This window comes from Symphodus melops (assembly GCF_947650265.1).
Source record: "Symphodus melops genome assembly, chromosome: 16".
NCBI classification, from domain to species: domain Eukaryota; kingdom Metazoa; phylum Chordata; class Actinopteri; order Labriformes; family Labridae; genus Symphodus; species Symphodus melops.
The window spans coordinates 16472324-16487232 of NC_136706.1; the positions used below are offsets into that span (position 1 = coordinate 16472324).

Consider the following 14909-nt stretch of genomic DNA (forward strand, 5'->3'; position numbering starts at 1 on the left):
AATTCTTTTGTCTATCAGTGTAGACTAATGGCTTTCTAGGAAAGCACCTCTCTCTCTCTCAAACTCTTTTTTCTTCTGGCCTCCCTGTCTTTCCTTCCCTCCTTTATTTCCTCCTACTTCTCTTATCACTCCCTCTCATATGTCTATATGAAATATTCTGACCAGACTTCAATAGTGAACACATAATTACTCACTGCTGAACCATGACTCCAACATGGGGGCTTTTCTCCTATCTGTTTGGGGAAGGGGGTTTTAGGAGACAAAGAGAGAGAGGGATGGGGGTTGTAAAATATCATCATAGTAAGAATATGACATCAGTCTGAAATAGTGGTGTCATACAATACATTTAGATAGATAAGAGGAGAGAGGAGGAGAAGGAGGATGAGCCAAAATGGATAAATGGATTGATAGATGGGGCATCAAGGAGAAAGGAAGAGAAGATGGGAGGCATCAACAGAGAGATGGAAACAGATAGTTATGGCTTGTTTCCATTAGCTCTGTTTTTTCCCAGCCAACACTAAAACTGGTTCATTATTTAGTTTTCCGCATTATTAATTGAAAGGAAAGAAAGGACTAACCATGAAAATAATTCAGTATGACAAACTAGCAATACAGGTACTTCAAAGAAAGTATATAACTGATTTAATCTTGCATTATTGTATATGTTCTTTGAAAATTTAAAAAGCTGAAGGTGACAACAGTCACAAACCCCAAAGCAGGATGTTTACAATACATATTGCGTATACATATATATATATATATATATATATATATATATATATATATATATATATATATATATATATATATATATATAAAACAGTAGAAAAGTATTTTCCAGAGAAGCCCTACATCCATTGTCAACACAGGATTTGACGAAAATAAAGACATACCATTGTATTCATGATTAAATCAGCTGTTTTATTGTTTTCTCTTGGATTAACATCTTCAGAATTAAAAAGACCAAGATGTCCTGAAGAGGCTGAGGTCCTTTAACATGTGCAGGCAATGATATTTTCTAACTCTGTGCCGATCATTGCTGTCTTGTCTGTTGTTGTGTGCTGGGAAAGTCAGCTAAGAGTAGTAAACTCCAACAGAGACAACAAAATGATCCACAAGACAAGTGAGGGGTTTGAGCTGGACTCTCAGAAGATGTGTCAGGTAAGAGGATGGTGTATAAGTTGCATGTCATCTTGGACAATGTTTTCCACCGCCTCCACAATGTGCTGGTCAGTAGTAGGAGCACATTCGGTGCTCGACTGATTTCCCCTTGAGAGACTACAGACCGTCACAGGAAGTCATTACTACCAGTGACATCAACCATTACAACTTCTCCCTCTGAAAGTCAAACACTTGTCTGTTCTTGGACTGTTTCTCACTGACAACTCCTCCATTATTTATTATTTATCATAGCATGCAACCAGAAACTGATCAGGTCAAAAGATGCTGAGCTGACTGTTGGAATACCACAAACTACTCTGATTGCTTATTTTTTTCAAATCAGCGCTTTGTACATAGCTTTTTTCTTTCTTTAACTTCTGATAATCTGCGCTTTATACATAAATTATTCTTCTATAACATGCACTCGGTACATAGCTTTGAATCTTCAACACTTGTACTTATTGCTTTATCCCTTGTATACACTTTTGCACAACTCAAATAATTAGGATAAGTTTTTACTGCATTGTGCTCCTGATCCTCTGCTGTCTGCATGTCAAGTGAAATGACACACACACACATTCATCTTTTTTTTTTTTCCACTCTGGCTTCCTCTTTTAGTTTAAACAACATTAGAGCTGCAACTATCGAATATTTTAGTAATCGAGTATTCTATCGAATATCCCAATCGATTAATTGAGTAATCGATTAAATCATACTTTTGCTTAATTAAGGTTTAACTTGTCTCGGGTTGTCCCTACAAACCTGCTTATGGTCTTTGCAACTACCATGGTAACGCCTGCTTGTTACAAACAACCACCTCTGCTCTACAGCTGCTGACATTCACCATATTATTGACAGGGTCCCAAATAAACTTTTTGATTGACTGGTCAAGGTGGCAGGAAAAATACAAAAATGGAAAAATACACGCCAAACAAGTTTTAATGGCTATAATAACAAATAGTATTTTTGTGTTACAGTACATTTAATTGAGAAAGCATTATGTTCTGTTGAATCAAGTACAAATTCAATCATTCTATCAAATCAGGAAATTGAGAAACTTTAAATATATATTTGCTTGCCCCTCCCACCGCAACATTGCAGACTAAAAACTAAAATCCATCAGAGAATAATAATTAATCCACAAAACAAGTTCTCTATTGATTTAGCTTTGACAACATTAGAGAGAGTGAACGGAGAAAAGCCAACCGTTTGACCGGATCACGTGTTCCCGACCACGGATCAACTGTGTGCTGACTAAAAGTTAAAAGGGGCATGCCGATATCGTGTGTACTACATTAAACGTGTTTTATACTCATCGCATTGTTTTGATGACGCCAAAAAAAAAAAAAAAAACTAAACTACAGCAAAAATTCCTCGATGAATTTTTGTAATTGAATTATTTGAGTTATTTGAGGAATTGTTTCAGCTCTAAACAACATGTTACCTTATTATCTCAATGAAACTAATGAGACACAAAAAAGCAGTTTATTATTTTGCTTGCTAAAAAAATGCTTGGTCGCTGGTATTTGACCTAGGTGCTATGTTGATTTCATTTCAAAATCTGTGTACTAGCACAGTGAATATCTTGCTGTGAACATGTAAGGCAGGTGATGTCATTGTGTAACATTTAAATCACTTTGGTGATTGACATCGGAAAGGATTCTGTACGGTAGTTGTTTTTACTGTTTTATAGATCTTCTATTTGTCCCAGTGTAATGCTCCTAAAGTAGCTTGTTTGTGCATGTTTAATTTTTAGAGTGGCGTGACTTTAACCTGACTTTGTCCTTGTGTAGCTTTATGATGGTGTCATGGTGTGACTAGCTAGATATGGTCTGTGCTGATGGCTTATTACTGTATTAGAAAAGGACAGAGGAGCCTTTGGGACAGTTTTCATCACTGTGTGTCCTTGGAACATGCAGACATTCACACATTGTCACACATAATGCTGCACATACACACAAAAAGAGCAATTATTGACACACATACAAATATAGACACACACATACACACAAAGGTAGATACACACAGTGACATTCTTGTACATACTTACATATGTGACATGCATTTTTTTTATGAGCTCTCCCTTATGGCCATAGCAGGAAATGAACGTCCAGCAGCTAGGGCTGTTAATTAACGTTTATGGCCTTAGATGAGCAATGAATCGTTAGACTGGCTCTCAGAACATTCACATCAGAGCAACCAGGGTATAAAAATCTAATCTCTGTCCCTGACTCTTTGCCAAAGTAATGATGGTGAATCATGATGTTGGTTTGTCTTTTAATGTAGTTTAAAAGAGAAGATTCCCTGTAGGTGGTTGAGTATCTGCTTGTCCGCTTGGGCAGTGTATCAGTTGTATCTTCAGAAGGCTTTTAAAGAAAGCTTTTTGCACAGACACTGAATGAGAGAACTAATACAAGTAAGACAGTTGAAAGTTAAGGTATTTTCTAATGTATTTTTTAATTAAATACCTTAACTTAAAACCTTTTTGTATCACATTTTAAAGGTGAAGTTTATGCTTAAAAAATGCTTCAAAAAAGCTGCCCTGGTATAAAATTAGGTACTTAAACTTTTCACAGGTTACTATTTTCTTACTCTTGTTGTGGTTCAAGTTTTTGCCTTTGTAAGTCTCTTTTTAATTACTTCTTTTGGATAGTTATCACTTCTATTTGTACTTGGTCATTTTTTCTAAGTCTGTTTTTATTTCTTTATTTTTTACCATATTTGTTTGAATCTGTATTTCTGCTCCTCCCTTCAGCCTTGCCTCTCTCAAACTCCTGAAACATTGAGCACATACATGTTATTGTGAGGGAAAGTTTGACAGGACTTTGCTGTCGAGAGCAAACTAACTAACAGCTCAATTATACTTCTATATGTGAATGCATGATATCACCACATGTACATTTCAAACTAAAAACGAAAGGTACTTAAATGTTTGTTATAAACATACAACATAAGCAAAAGAAAAAAAACAACACACATGGATAAGCCGAAGAACACACACAGACAGCTGAGTCGGTTCCAATCACAGCCCGTAACACCTGTCTGCCAATCTTCCAGTAGTGATTTGTCCATGTCTGCTTTCCTCTGGCCACTGGAAACTGTGTGAGCAGCATGTGTGTTGATATGTCAGTTTGTGTGTTAGCGGTCTGACGGCCACAGATAAGGTGGCAGTTATCTTATCTTGCTGAGCCAACCTAGCCTAAACCCTTACAAACCTCAGGTGTCACAGCGCACTGGCTTTTCCCCAAGCATCCCCTCATTTTCATGTCAATTTCACACCATTTTGCAGTCTCTCAGTCTGTGCCCTCCCTCCCTGCTGTCTTTACCCCTTAATGCCCCCACCCCCTTCTTTTCATAGACAGTTAAGCCCATTTTAGTCCAGTTCTGCTCCTCTGTTCTCCCTTTATCACTCCCCTTTTCATCATCTTGCTCTTTTTATCCTTCTTGGTATCAATCCACTTGGCCTTGTGATCAATCTTTCCAATCTTTGGCCAACTTTGACAGTGTTCGCTCTCCTGCTTATTTGGTCTTTGCCCACATCTGAGTTTTCATTTCCTTTCCCTTTATTGCTCTTCCCATACCTATTTATTATTTTCTCCTTATCACTGACCTCTCTTGCTGTCTTACAAATGTTAGGTGACAATTCACTTTGATGTTAACAGAACACCTCACCTATTAAGTGTCTTACAGACCTTTTCCCCCGCAATTTTCTTTATTTTCTCTCTCACTGTACCTTCTTCCTGTTTATAAACCGTGTACACTCTAGTCACTCCCAGCCTATCAATCTTTAATCTGTCAATATTTAGTTGTGTAGCGCCAATTCATACAACGGTTTTGTCAAAACACTCACAAAACACACACAAAACACGCAAAAAGAGAGGGTCGAGACCGTACTCTTTTATATTCTGTAGTCGACAATCCTCAATCGTACGGACTCAGTTTTCAGTAGGCGATCATTTAAATGTTTTGTAGCAGTTCAGGTGATTTTAAAGACAACGTAGCCAGTGTATTTTAGAAAACAATTATTATTATTAAACATTTATGAAATTGCTAAAGGTGACCTATGAGCCAAATTACATTTGTTGGCTGGTTATACATACATCTCAATTTTGTTGTCTTTTGTTCCATTAAAATACATATGTTTAGATTTAAATATTTTACATGGTATTTTTTTTATATAATATGTGTTTGTCATCTAGACTGGTCAGCATTTAGAATTTTCAACCGCTATTACCCTCCTTTTTCTTTGCAGTTTTTAGGAAAATAAGTTGAGGAAATAACAATTTTTAACTTGCTTCCAGACTCCATCTGTCACATTCATTACTGAAGCTTTCAGCTCGTTTGGGTCCTCCTCAAACCCACACCTCCCTTTAGTGTTTATCTTCATCTCACCAAATATGACCATCTTTGTTAAACTGTCAGCTTCCCTCCCTCTTTTTTTCTATTAGATGAAGTGTTTCAATTCATTTCACCCCATATCATTCCTTCCTTCTCTCCCTTGCCCTTCCATTCTCAAACCATGTCAGACAACTGTTATCAATCTGCTGGAGGACAGCACCCTATCTAGATTTTTTCCTTTCCCCCTGCTTCATTTTCTGTCTATGTTTTCTCTGCCTTCTGGTTTTGCTGCATTTACATTTTTTGGTGCAGAGGTGGACAGATACAATGAGAGAAGTGAGTACCTCCTGAACATCCCGCAGGGGTTTCACTCTCCTCTCTTTGTCCTTTTCACTGACTTGAGGGTTCATTATTTTTCTCTTTGCTATTCTGTATTTGTCTCTCCTTTTGCTTTTAAACTGAAACCATTTCTCATTTCTTTTCAGACTTTGCTACAAGTGTTTTTGGACTTCACAATAAAATTGTCTTTAGGTCCTTACAGAAATTAATAATTCATGTGCTCTGAAAAAGGAACAAACAATATCTGTCATCTGCCGCAGTTGTAAGTATGTAAAAACTTCGAACAGTAGGTACCAATTTTATATAATTTACAACACTTGTCCACAGTCGGCTCTTGAAAGGATAAAACAATTAAAATAGAAAGAAAGAAAAGAGAAAAAAAATGTCTAAATGATATTGAATAATCCCTATGATTGTGTTTTATGAACACTAAAAACAATCAGGCAAGTATACCTTACTAGAGACCAGTCCTTCATATATACTTTTTAAACTTATACCAAGCCTTTCAATCGATGTAAACACAAAATTCTCCCATCTTACCTCACAGCCAGCGCATCTGTAGTATGATGACTTTATTGGTCATCACACACACGCACACGCACGCACACACACACACACACACGCACACACACACACGCACACACACACACACACACACACACACACACACACACACACACACACACACACACACACACACACACACACACACACACACACACACACACACACGCACACACACACACACACACATACATATCTTGCCAAGAATCCTCTTTCTCGACTCCATTTTCTGTTTTAGTACAGAACCTTTTTTTCACTCACTTCCCTTTTTATGAACATTGCTGTACTAAATCATCCGTCTCTTCCCTCCTCACTCTGTCCACTCTGTTTTCATTACATTACAGTATGACAGAGAGACCCCAGACAGACAGAGCATCCAAGATAAAGCATCTGCTGCAGTGATGTCAGAGGACAGCTATGAAGCAGATTATGAGCCGTATAGTCTGAACTTTCAGCCTCCAGTTTGCTCTTTTAACTTCTGACACCCTTGCTTTATGATCCTTCTATTTTTGTCATACCATTGATCTTGCTTTTCACTATATTTGCTTTTGTTTTTTTTAGAAAAAGTGTGAAACAAAGTAATTGTCCCTCAATTGCACAAACCGAGTTTTGGGCCAATTAATGAAAATTACCAATTATTCACTGCCACTAGTTACTACTATCTATGTAACTGTTTCTAATTGAGTTTCCGCTTCATGAAAGTGACTGTAACTTTAGTTTTACATTCATTTTTGCTAATCGATGTTGCAGTGGAAGAGGAAACAATTACTGTAATTAATTAATTGTAATGGCATTATTCAATCTGAAAAGTAACTAAATAAGCTCGTTATCGGGAAAAGTAGTGGCGTTATTCTGAACGCTGCTCAGAAAACCTAATACCAATGCCTCATTACATGTATGGGTGCAATGAGGGATGCTTAAACTGAGAATGCCTTTTTTCTTTTTAAACTGAGAAGGCCTGGTTTTTTCGTCTGTGTCTTGTGACTACACATGCAGATTCAACCCGCATACATGCTTTTTGGAGGAATAGAGGTCTTCATTTCAAGATGGTATCTTTAAATTTCTATGGTAATTGATTCCAAATAAACTGGCAGGTCACCTCAGTGTTTACCCCAAATGTACTCAACAGTCAAATTCTCTGTCTCTATGTGCTCTTATAGAATTCATCTTCTTAACCTGATTCCCTGGCTTGCTAATAATAGAAAGCTTTAAAAGAACAGACAGGAAAACAAAGCATAAAGAGGGGAATTGGGAAAATTGCTGGCTGGATTCACTGTGGATTTTGTGCAATGTTCACTTCAGTGACTCCAAGGACATTTTCAACTATTGATTTAAAGTTGTAATTCAGCTGGGTAACCCTTCATTTTAGCAAGTTTATTTTTGGTTTGTTTGTGCTAGGTGATGTTAACATTCAGCATTTGTTGGTGGTGTCCTAGATTTAAAAAGTAAAGCTGAATGTGTGAGTACTTTAGAAAGAAGTGATATAACAGGTATTTTTTTGTGTGGACATTCTTTCTGACCTGAATATAATTTTCAGATTTAAAGACACAACAACTTTTGTTGTATTGCTAATTTAAGGCCCTCTGGTTAAGAATCTGTTGGTCTCAGATAATAAAGTTGGGGAAGCCTTTTTGTCATAAAAGGCATGACATACAATTACAATGCTCAAAGTGGTCATGATGAAAACATGTAATTCATTTTTTGATTGGTTTTCGTATGTGTATAAATGTGATGCTTTATTGACAAATGGCCTATGAATATAATCTTTAGTGTTAGTCCTATAGTTTAGAGTTTAATCTTGCACTGTGTTTCGTATACATAGATGATATATAGCCTCATTGGATGCGCTGCCCAATAAAATTTGCAGGCCATTTTTGCAACTTTTATTTTTTTGATAATTTAAAATTGCCATCACACACTGATGGCAAAGACTGACGAAGCAGCGCAAGCAACTTGGGGTAAAGTGTCTTTCACTAAGGACTGATTGACATAGGAGTACAGGGATCAAAGCCCCAACGCTACCACTGATCCACAAAAGCTTTGATGTGAAAACTGATTATATGAACATTTATTTAGGATTTGGCTACATGCACATTGAAGTAAAAATATTACTAAATGCAGCATTACTACAGTGTTTTTGACTGTGTTTCACAAACAAATGAGATTAAATGTAGAGTTATGACATCTGTGGTTATGGATCAGCCATGGCCCCTTGTATGGTGATGATGAAAAGATACATGCTGAGTGTTCATCACATCTCATCCTTTTTTGCTTTCTCTGTCTGTTATTATTGTATATTTTGTTCTTTCTTTCTTTGGTAATGATGCTTTCACTCATGAATAATTTTAGTTCGGCCTGCTAACACTGTTAACCCCCCTATCTGGAACTTCACAAAGGCCAGTGGGATTTGTTTTTGCTGATTGACTTGGATTTGTTTTGGCCTATTTTGTTTTTCTATATAGTTTTATTATTATTTCTGTGTTCTTTCTTTGTATGAAATATATTCACGTCATCTGGAGAGTTGAGGAACTGCTGAATTGGAAAAGTACAGCTGGTGTCAAGGTCCCGAGGCAGGCGAAAACAAAAGGAAAATGTTTGAATGTGTTTGTGCGTGTGTAGAGGCAAAAAGAGTAAGGGAGACTGAGACAAGGGTAGTGGTACACAGATAAGGACCAAACAAGAGGTGATGTTTCACATGATAGCACATTCTGCAGTGTTTCAGCATGGCAACATCACTAAATCTCGCACTTTTCTTTTTTTTTTTTTTTAACTCTCCCCTGGCCAAGCAGACAGGAAGGGTTTTCGGTTAAAAGACAGACAGCCTTTCAGCCACTGAGAACTCTAGAGAAGTGAAAAACACCAATAAAAATGGAAACAGATAATTAGAATATTATTCTAAGGATCAATGGGTGCCCTGTGCACAGCGGTGCTAAGCTTGCAATGTTTTATATTAAACTTCAGTCTATCGGAACACTTTCAGTATGCTCTGGCTTACTCTGATCTTGAAAAGCTATATTATTATTGTATTTGACTTAATTGGTTTTATAAAGTAAAAAAAAGAGAACTCGCTGGTACAGATCATCAACACTCTGTTTTTAATTTCTCTGCCATTGTCCTTGCTTGTTTTTGTCATTTTTGTGTTTTTTTCAAAACTTATTTTGCAATACAATAGAATACTGAAATACAAGGGCTTTAACCAGAGGGCCAAGGCATCACTCAAGTGTTATCTCATTTGTCACAAGGTTATCACTAGGCAGACATTTTTTTAAGTGAAGTCCTAAACCAACGACACAGTTGCAAGTCACCAAAAAGCAACTCCCTTATTGTATTCAGGTTTCATTCTGCTATTTTATAAAAAAAAAAAAAGTATTCATATCACTCAATAGTTATTTTATTTCAGTTTAAACATCCATCATTTTAATTATATATAATCACATTGCTGAACACAGATGCTTTATTCTATTGTATATTGTCTCTTTTTGTGTTGGGAGTTTTTGCAGCTTTTTTATTCGGCACTAGCAACTTCATCATGAGCATGACGTGTACGTGGTAACAACCGTTTTACAGCACAGCAGAGTTAGCTGATGTGCATAGCATGCAAAGTTACCGTGAAGCAGAGCTCGTATGTTTTGGTGTGCGTATGTAGGAGTGTGTAGTAACAGAGTGAAAAGCGTGTAATATGCGCACCTGTCCCTTGATGCAGACTGATGGGCAGGTGGAGTGAATAGAAACCAGATGGAGAGATCTAGGAAGGAAAGACATGAATTTTAAGAGTCAGATACAGCAAGGGAGTGCAAATAAAGAGAGTATATGATCCGATTAATAAAATCATTTCAAATATATTGTCAAAGGGACAATATAAGTGATAATTGTAACTATGACGATCAATTGAGCAGCAGGAGATAGAAAAAATAGGTCATTATTTTTAAATATGGTTTTGCCTCCTAATTTATTACTTAATGATTTCAGCCTTTTTTAGCGTCATTTCCACTTTGCAAGATGTCCAAAAATTAGAGGATTAGTCTTACTGTCACTTACTGTCAAACCTACGTTTTGATTGAGAGCTCAATCTTTTCTTATTTCCAATTGTTACGTTCCAAACTCAAATCATTTGCTTAAAAATGTCTTTGGATATAAACACTAACTCCAGGTTATTTTTTGACAGGGTGAAGAGGAAGATCGTGTTGATATTTCGTTCTGTCCAAGGTGAGTTCAATTCTCTTTTATGTTTTTTATAAACTGTAGATGACTTTGCTTCAGTTGATGCACACTACAATTTAATCATTGTTATTATTTTCTTTTAAATTCTGCTATTGTTATTTGTAGTGTTACACTCCAGGGCTCTGTTAAAACTTGTTTATTTTATTTTTTATAGACTAAAATGTTGCTCTCATGATGTTTTCCTCATCATTTCTATTATAAACAGTGAATCTGCAGCATGCTAGTCATGAAATAGCCCTTAATACACTCCTACTGTCGGTGATCCAACCAACAAGACTGTTTAGTGCATAGGTCTCCAACCTGTCTTCATCTGAGAGCTTCTTTGAGAATAATAAAATGGCCAAGAGTTACTTGCATCACATTGTTTGCATTTATTTCATAGCACACATCCGCTGAATTAGGCTACTGTTTGTACATGTGTGAAATTGCAATAAGCCAATGCTTATCAATAATCTTAAATTCACATCAAGGTCCAAGAAAAGAAAAAAAAAAAGAAAAACAATATTTTACACTTTTTATTGTGCCACATAGTGAGCTATGTTACTGAAAATTCTTTCTTCTTGTTTTTATGGACCAAATATATGAATAGTGGGAAGAGGTGCATTTAATGATGTTGAATATATTTTTTAAAATCTTTTTACACAGTCGGTCAACCCATAGGCAAGCTACTGGAAGCTACCAGTAGCTCCCGCGCTCCCTCTTGGAGACTCCTGGTTTAATGCCTTCAAACAGTTAATATTTACAGTCTTTTTCTGTGTTTTATTTGAAGAATATTGCTAGAAAAATGTATGTCACTAATCACCAAGCGATACCAACAGCTGCTGTTGGGCTTAATGTGTTAAGAGAACCTGTGGCCTGCGAGTATGGTGGTCTGTGCTTCTCTGTCAGTAGCATGTCTTTGGCTAGATCTGGTTGCCGTGGTGACATGCAAATGTCAGCAGTAGGATGTGTGATGTGTGTTTGTGCATGTGTGGTGGCGGGTGTTGAAAGGACCCTGTAGAGGTGGATAGGGTTCCCTTGTCCAGAAATGCCTGCGTCACGCACACGTTAACGTTCAGATACCAAAACTTTAGATATATGGGCTTGCAAATACAGACTGGACCCCACAGACACTTAAGTATCTAATATAGGAAATTCACAGACGGAATGGACACACACGAAGAAAGATATCCAGATTCCATGCAGGCCACTGCAATGCATCCATATTGACAGCACTGGACTATTGGGTTTCTTACAGGACAGTCTATGCCTCTTGCAACGCTTTGAACACTAATAGTGTGTGTACATACTTTCATAAACAAACACCTAACAGTTGAGTTTAATTACCCTTATTTACATTTAAAAATCAAATTCTGCATCTGATCTAAAAGGTTGCTGAAGTAGAAATGTTCGTTGCAGCTTGTAAACCCATAATTTAAACTAGGCCTTGCCTCCTGGGCTCGTCACCACTAAAAGCACACCCACTGCAGGACTTTGGCATGGACTTCTAATGCCCGTAGCTAAACTAAAAGCAACATTACATTTGATGGTACCAACAAAAAGCAGGTGCATCTCACACTTGAAAGCCTTCAAGTTGACACTCATTTTGGAAGAAGCTTTATCTGCTTGGCATTCAGCCTCACTATGATTTTATTTTCTCCTTTTTGGGCTACATCTGTGCCCGTCATATTCACTGGTTTGAATCAAGCCAATCTCTGAATTGTATCCGCTTCTAAACTCATCTGCAAACTGTCATTGGCTGGGGGAAATACCCCCGCTGCCCAACCTTCCTCGTCATCCAAAACCCATCAAATTACAGGCAGAGGAAAGGGTCTCTGCCGACAGAGTCACCACGACACATCTATGGAGACCCATAAGTGCTACTTGCACGGCATTTTATTTTTTATTACAGGTCTATAATATTTTTTGAAGGAACAAAACTACTAACTCTGCCTTTAGAAAATAACTCTAATACATACAGTAGATGTGGATGATATTTTAATGCAAAATAAGAAGGTCAAAATGGTTGCCCATTCAACAGCTGCATGAGGAAAATTTGAACGCTCCCCCCATGTCAGTCTGGGGATCTAAACAGACATTAAGGACCTGCAGAAACTTCAGTGCTAATTTCCACCAGATGCGTGTTCGGTCTGCTTCGGCATGGCAGCAGAGCTGATAGGTTTATAATTTATCAATGTGTGTGCTTCCACTGGCTCCACTGTGCTGTGTCTCTGCATCCCAACTCCAGCAGTCCAGACCCCTCTGCAGCTGATATGCAAGACTTCTATTTTTGCCGGATGCCAGAGCATGGCGCATCAATTTACCACAGTACAGATTGAGCAGGACAGGAAGTAAAACACCAAACAAACATTAAAACATCCGGTTAATTTACAGAATAAAACCCTTTTACAGTTTTATCTGGTTGAAGTTCTGGGTTAGACTTCGGTTGACAATTTGGTGTAATGAAATTAAATTACTCTAGGATTAAGTTATCCTGTACTTGTAACTGACTAGAGAATCAAAAATGTTTTCTTCCCAAAGACTTCAGTAAGGGCATTTGTTATGTTGAAAATTCCAATGAACTGAATAGGACCGATACAAGTGTACTAAATATATTTGAAAGGGGGAAGGCCCAGGAGATTGAATGGAGGAGAGTAGGTCTATCAGTTTGTTGAAGGTTAAGAAGATGTCAAATGAATAAGATATCAATTATATCAGGAGTCATTTTATTCAAGCCATGATAGAATATCCATTATTTAACATTATGTGAAAGTATTGGCTGTGTTATTGGATAGACTATTTTGTGTTTTAACTGTGATCTAAGTTGGGGGAAAAAAGAGAAGAATTTACACTTCCAAACGGATATAACAATTTTGTTCAGATATTATGTTTCTTCATATTGCTGGAATGTTGTCAACACTTTCTCAATTGAAGTGCATCTCTACTGTGCATTTAAAGGTCAGTATTGTACTAGCAGTCTTTTTATGACTTAATGAAGTCAGAAAGTAAGGTAGGCAAAGTATATTTATTTATGATTGGGTATGGTGTAGAGAAAACATGATGGAGAGCATGACCTTTCAAAACTGAAATGTCAACTTTTCCTCTGACCTTAAAGTGTTTCACCTCTTTTGATGAACTTTTGAATTGGCACTTTTTCCTTTTCTTTGGTCAACATAATGGTGTGTAGTAGATGATTGTTTTTGCAATATATCATTTACTAATCAACTGTGTGGTTGAACCATTTTTGGCCAAAAAATTATCGGTGTTGTACTTTGAAGTAATCTGATATTACCAAACTCTTTTTTTTAGCCTTGATATTTTCATTAGAGCATGGCTATAGGTTCCCAATGAGTAACTACTCCCAACTACTGTATAAACTTTAACAAACTGCCAAAAACATCTGGAGAATAACCTATCATTGCTGACATTATTCCACTAAATGCATTTCAATTTAAATTTCATATCTGGCTACATTGCTGTCAGGTTTTTCCGGTCTGAACTCAAATCAGACATAACAAAACAAGCCTTTTCATCAAATTTAATTAAAAAAAGTTACGAAGACAGACAAAAACTATGAGGCCACATTCAGAGATGAAAGCTTCCTCAGTCTTTCTGACTTCTTATACTGGTATGCAGGTCGGCTCATAGCTTTGTAGACACCATCATGTCATCTACACTTGTTCAACATATGTATCATGTGCATGTTAGTGGGGCCATCAGTAATTTGAGACCATGAGCTTTGATCCCTTGGGGTCGCCTTGTCACCAGAATCACCTTTACACAGTCAGTCTCCTTCACTCCCTTTAACTCTCATCTATTGCAGAACTCACACATAAACATAGGCTTGTTGTTTTTATGTGAGAATGCACTCTTGTTTTAATGCACCCTGTTCCAGAGCCTGATTTGTTTTGCAATTGCAGTTGGGCAATAATTGATTTTTTAGAATGTGGCGGTGTTTGAGTTCGTCATGCCAGCTTATTTCTACCAAGTGTGTGCAGGGTTGTGACCGTGAGAATATGCTTGTCGGTCTCTTTGTTTAGTAAAAACATTTTCTCTCTTAATGGATTTGAGATTACATGATATCAATCCAGTGTTCATGCATTATGTGAGGCTTCAATATGTTTTAGTTGGGCTTTTCCTCTCATTTCTAAATAACCCGTATTTAGCTTTTGTTATGTTTTTTTTTTTTTTTTTTTAAGCAAAAACCTAGAGTTATGAGGAAAGTATAGGGATACAGTAAGGCATAGCATTTACTGAGTCTTAATGAGCTCTTTCCATCCCAATCTTTTCAACATTTATCCCAAGGT

At 37.0% G+C, this 14909-nt stretch overlaps 1 protein-coding gene across 3 annotated transcripts in view; it reads left to right on the top strand.

The window, feature by feature from the left end:
• cntfr (ciliary neurotrophic factor receptor) overlaps positions 1 to 14909 on the top strand; it is a 214718-nt gene that overhangs the window by 22524 nt on the left and 177285 nt on the right. For all 3 annotated transcript variants that reach the window (XM_079363681.1, XM_079363680.1, XM_079363679.1), the window contains exon 2: positions 10568 to 10608. The gene's annotated coding sequence lies outside the window, so the exon portion shown is untranslated. The remainder of the gene's footprint in view (positions 1 to 10567; positions 10609 to 14909) is intronic.